Source organism: Perna viridis, chromosome 13 (assembly GCF_037379345.1).
Source record: "Perna viridis isolate PV_CMFRI_1.1 ecotype Kerala chromosome 13, ASM3737934v1, whole genome shotgun sequence".
Taxonomy (NCBI): domain Eukaryota; kingdom Metazoa; phylum Mollusca; class Bivalvia; order Mytilida; family Mytilidae; genus Perna; species Perna viridis.
Window position 1 is genome coordinate 16,529,381 of NC_142457.1, and position 6,000 is coordinate 16,535,380.

General features: G+C 32.6%; 1 long non-coding RNA gene across 2 annotated transcripts in view; it reads left to right on the forward strand.

Moving 5' to 3' along the window:
- The window catches only part of LOC148599748 (uncharacterized), a 30,203-nt gene extending 24,731 nt beyond the window's left edge, over positions 1–5,472 (forward strand). The window contains exons 2-5 of one of the 2 annotated variants that reach the window (XR_015918220.1): positions 219–467; positions 709–2,760; positions 4,090–4,480; positions 5,351–5,472. This is a non-coding gene — a long non-coding RNA (uncharacterized LOC148599748). Of the gene's footprint in view, positions 1–218; positions 468–708; positions 2,761–4,089; positions 4,804–5,350 lie in introns of those variants that run through there. The other variant, XR_015918219.1, reaches the window with a different exon arrangement.
- Positions 5,473–6,000: the final 528 nt, after the last annotated feature.

Sequence of the window (6,000 nt, forward strand, 5' to 3'; positions counted from 1 at the left end):
GGGGCACAAGTCTTACAAATTATTGGAACATTTCTGTTCAGCATTTTATATCAATCTCATGTAAGCATCTAAGTAACTTGGACTGATTTCATTCTGTTTCAAATGAAAGTTCGATAGGCTTTGATGCAATTGAGTATGATACAAACATGACACTGATTTCAATAGTTATTTCCCTTATCCTAAGTCTACTTCCTTAAATGTTTTTTATACTATTACAGAATCAAAATGATGACACTTTAAAGAGCTTGCTGAGCGCCAACACTGAAAAACCAGTTAAGATGGTAGTCTGCAGTAGCTTGCTGAGAGCCAACATTGAAAAACCAGTTAAGACGGTTGCTTGCTGAGAGCCAACATTCAAAAACCAGTTAAGATGTTTGTCTGCAGTAGCTAAACATAGTCTGTAAGAGATGTCACCATCATTCAAAGCTACTGTTGGGAGGAGAAGGTCTGCCTGGTGTTAGCATTAGGTAATTTATTTGATCTGAGTATTGTAAGATAATTCATGATACAATACACATCACAAACCTTTGGAGCAGTACAATAATATCATGATATGTATCATCATTCAACATTGGCCTTACATTAACAGCATTCATATTATATTTAGTCTTTTTTAAAGAAGCCAAATGCTTATTATCTTCATTAACATTGTATAAGGGTATTTATGATTTGTATTACCACTCTTTTGCACTTGTCAATTATTTTCAGTTATACAGCAAAAGTTAAACAGAAAACCTAAGTTGGAGTGGCAAAATCTAAGTATCACTATTCATGGCAGACTTGGAGAGGCAAAATCTAAGTTTCACTATTCATGGCAGATTTGGATAGGCAAAGTCTAAATATTACTATTCATGGCAGACATGGAGAGGCAAAATCTAAGTATCACTATCAATGACAGACAATACAATACAGGTTTTGATCTGACCCACAAACCAGGGCTCACACTATTGGGTGATTCGGGCAAAATTGTTGCCCTGGGATCGCTCACTTAACCCTGAGACAACACCAAAAGCTATTAGAGTGAAGTCCTGTTGCCCTCTCATTTTCAGACCTCGCCCATTATCGGGATTGTACTCAGTCTTTTAGTGGTATTATGACCAGCTCTCTTCCAATAACTATTCAAACAAAAATGACGCCTGTTTAAGAAAAACGAATTTAAAAATCTTCAAAATCTATCGAATATTAGGTAACAAGCAAATATTTTAATCAGTTCTTCATTTCAAACATTTAAGACCAGATACAGAATGAACATTCTTCACTCCAGATTGAAACTTGGCCCAAATATACCTTGCAATATATCCTTATCGATATTGTATGAGGAATTTTGATCTGCCAAAAACCATGATCAATGATACTAAAAGTAGACTACAAGGGGTCAAATTAAAGATTTTTGGAGATATGTTTAGCTAAATCCTGACAAGGTAAGATTGATCAGCATGGTGAGACCGACCTTTGCCAAAAATATCCATCTGCACCATGAAAACTTATTTGTTCAATGTGTCATAGTTTTCCTTTCCTCTTTTGTCTATCCTGGACTTGACTTTGTATGATAGACTCGGTGGGTGTTTTTAGACAAGCAGAGTTGCTTATCTACTTTTGTTACTTTGTGTGTATTGTTTTTGTTACTTTATGTTCTTTGTTGTTTTTGTCTGTTTTCCATGTTTGTCTTTGTTCCTGGATAAATATCTTCTGATTTCCGCTATAACCTTAGTTCCCTTGGTTACTCTTTGTTGTATATTTCTGTTTTCCATGTCTAGTCTTTGTCCATGGATTACATTCTTTTGATTTCCGCTGGAATCTTGGTTTCCTTGAATACTCTTTCATAAAGATCTGTTGAAGTTTATTGCCCTTGAAGAGTAAAAAAAAAATTATGAGGGATTTGTTTTATAAATGAAAACCCAATTGAAAACTAAGATGCCCTCTATTGATTAAATGATTCTTGTGACAATAGTAAAGAGAAGGTCAAGAGTTCAACTTTAGAAAAAAGACTATTTTGACCAGATGAGCAATTCAGGCTTTCTAGAACCTCTAGATTTTTTTGTTATTTTCTTTAAAAAAGTTTAACAGCTCTCATGACAATTCTAATTGTATGCACAAAAACAGATCCTTCAGTGGTGTAAATTTCAGAAAAAAAATTGTAGACTGAAATATCTATTATTGATGCAATTTTAGAATAATCTGGTGACTCCTTAGAGTTATGTCCCCTGAAAATGTCATTAATGACAAGGTTTTAAACCAGTTTTTCCTGTTTTTTGAAGTAAACAATAGCAGATTGATGATTAATGTACATGTAAATTGATGCAAATTTAAAAAAAAAACTTTATGGTTAATAAGTCAAATGTTTTGCTGATGGAGGGCTAGGATAATTAGGAGATTAAAATTCAGAATCCTCCACAAAAAATGCTGTTACTCCGTCACTCTGACAGTTTGATACTGTCTTTGTTATCAGCATGAGATATTGATATCTGCTGAGTTAAAGGGACGATATTAATCAAGGGCTGATCACATGGGCAATATTCAAACGGTCATTAATCTTTTCATCACATGCGTTTTTGGTAGTAATGATGTATTTATTATTTCCTTTAAGAAAGAAAAACCATAAATGACTAGCAGATACATTGTGTGGTATATTCTTTTGGGATAAAGTCAAGCTTACAACTTACTTTTATTTTCCTACTTTATAGGAAGCTGGGCATCATATGTACATGAAGAAATATGGTTACTGTCAGGGAGACTACAAAGGGAGATAATTCAAATCAAGTATGTTTCATGTTTATAAATCGTAAGCGCAACTTTTCCCTTAACATCTCAATGGATTTTGATGAAACTTTATACGAAGTTTTGCAACATATTTAGATGTGCATGAAATAAGATAGTTACTGTCAGCAGACTCCTAAGGGAAATAATCCAACTTAAGTGTTGAAATGTTAAAACCTCATAAGTGCAACTCCTCCTACACCGCTGAATTGATTTTGATGGAACTTAATAGGAAGGTAGGGCATCATATATAGATGTGCATGAAAGAATAAAGTTACTGTCTGGTGACTGGAAAGGGAGAAAGTTGAACTTCCACAGGTTACACATTCAACTGCATTTGAAATGGGGGTGTATTCTCTTTATGAACTTGCTGAAAGTATTTCTGGTTTATCTTTAGTTGGTGTGTGTTTTCTATTATTATTTATAGTGTTTTATTTGTTTCTTTGTCTATATCATGGTCTCTTTTCTACTTTACATTTAACAGATTATCTGGTTTTCTCCAGTTGAGTGGTTGGTCCATGTGGGTTAAAGAGATTAGAACTGCTCCCCGCTTTTATTTATTTTGTTAATTTTGCCTTCTTAGTCCGGTATGTTTCCTGGTTTTATTGTATTATAACCAATTGTTAGGCACAGATCAGGTTTGTACTGAGGGGGATGTCTGGCCTGGTGTGTTATAAAAAAATAAGATTAGTCCATATTTCAGCCAAATTTTTTTTCTCAGTCATACGATAAAAAAACAATTCAATATTTCCATCATCCCTATTTTGATTATAATCAAATAAATATTTAAACCCTGGCTGCTGCTGAAAAAAATAATTATTTTCGCGCTTCGGCAAAAAACGTTTGTAACTCACCATAAAATCCGAGCCCCCTCCCCTTTTCCATAAGAGCCTTAATTTCATATCAAACAAATGAAATACTAAGCAGGGGTTAAACCATGAAGGGTTGGGTCATATTTTTACACACCATTGAAGCTTGATGCAGATTTCAATTTTTCATAAAGATCTATACATTAATACTCAAGTTCCTGTCCAGACGAGAAATATCTACCAACCTCGACAATGACAAAACTGACAATGGAATGATACGACCGCAAATTTGTTTTAATCTATCTGGATCCACAACTGTTAGAAACTTAACATGTTTTTTGTTTGTTGCCTTCTGTTATTTGAATTTGTGGATCCTTTACTCATGGTGTCGATATCGACTGATTGATTGATTGAAAGCAGTGAATTGACTGTTTCATACTTTTCTAGTGCAAAATGTTATTATACTAGTTAAATTGAAATGAATCTGCTTTTATAAGATCTCTAACAAGGACCTCTTTACTAGATACAAGCAGGAAGACATGAACATCATCATCAGATCATACAGATGGACTGGACACAACTTACGAAAACATCAACAAGACCACAGTAAAACAGCCCTTTTCTGGAAACTACAATGAAAGCAACGCAGAGATAATGTGGCGTCATACCATTGTGTTGGAAATGAGCAAAGTTAGCCACTAATGGGAAAGCCTATATCAAATGGTCAAAAAAACAAACATCAATTTGGTGTACTTGGCAGTAATTAAGAACTGGCTTGACACTTGATCCTATCTTCACACCAAACAATTCAATGTGCTTGCTCATGGAAGTACCATCTATCATTAAATCAATCACTCGTTTCCAAGAGATAAGGCAAAACAAATGCGTTTACAGTCACATCCTGAAAAAATAGGGTTAGTCGTTTGATCATTTTTTTTATTTCCATTTTGTACAATAATTGAGGAAATGGTTACTGATCAAGGACAAAATTTCCAGAAATTGAAATTTTCTGATCAAAAATTCAGGGTTGGCGGCAAACAAATAGGGTACAATGTATGTCGGGTTACAGTAAACACACATTTTTATTTTGCCTTACCTTGAAACATTGTCTTATAATCCCTGTCTGTATTTTCTGCTATTTTGGGAGACGCAGAGAAGTTAAAAACAACCAATCCTTAAAAATTATCCTATGATCACTCAAAATTGCTGGCAAGTGAGGACATTACAACTAACCCCTGCAGGCAAACAAAATGATATATATATATATATATATATATATATATATATATATATATATATATATATATATATATATATATATATATATATATATGCATGTATTTTTTTACATCTTATGTTTGTACAAAATTAAAAGACAAATTACACAAAAAATTATCAGATTTGCTTGAATTCAACAATTGTAAGTAACTTTCTGGATACTGGAAAACTCAGGAGCAATAACTCTTCTCTTAAAATCAGTTTAATTATTGATGATGTGCAATGGTTTGATTTAAAATGTTTCACAGCAATTTTGAATTGGAAGAAAACTTAATTGATACATCAAAATAGACAAATAATTAAGTTATTGTCATATGGACTTTAAAACTTCAATTTCTTTTGCACTAAAATTACTTACAAAAAAATAAGTGGTAAATGTTGTTATAATATTGTAATAAAGTCTACAAAAACAAAACAAAACTTTAAAAAAATGAAACAACAACATACATGTAAGTCCCCAAAGTGATAAAATCTTGATTAAAAGTTTTGTTTGTTCCTATCAACAGACTCCTACTAATGATGACTGATGGACAGCATTGACATGGTTTGGAAGCAAAATGGATTGTCTCCCTTAGAACTACAATGTACATTACAATATAATTAAAATTACTTACATATAGAATTTAAATCAATGGATTGTATCTCTCTTTGAACTTAATATATAAGTGTAAGTTTTTGTAAGAATCAGGCAAAATGGATGTCAAACCCCCACCAATCTGACAATATAATTTCACCCTTGGATACTATCACTATATGAAAATACCATAATTTGATCTCTGCATCACTGGATTTGTTCAGAAATTTTTTCAAGAGAATGTTATAGAAATGAAATTTTTGACAGAATTCGCTGCCCTTGTAATCTTCTTTTTATGTGCATTTCAATGTGATTATAAGTCAAGTTACCAAAATGATACGAAAAATCTTAACTCTTTACTTTAAATCTGAGAGCAAATACATGTAGTTAAATTACACTTGCATAACGGTTGGGTTTTGTCATACCATGTTTCAACAACTGCCTAATTCTTACAGAGACTGACACTTAATACATACATTTACATTACATAATTCTGAGAGAGATATAACTAGAAATACTTTAAGCAATCTCAATAAGAAAATGCCACTTCTTTACATGTACTTGAAAAAACTGTAAGCAATC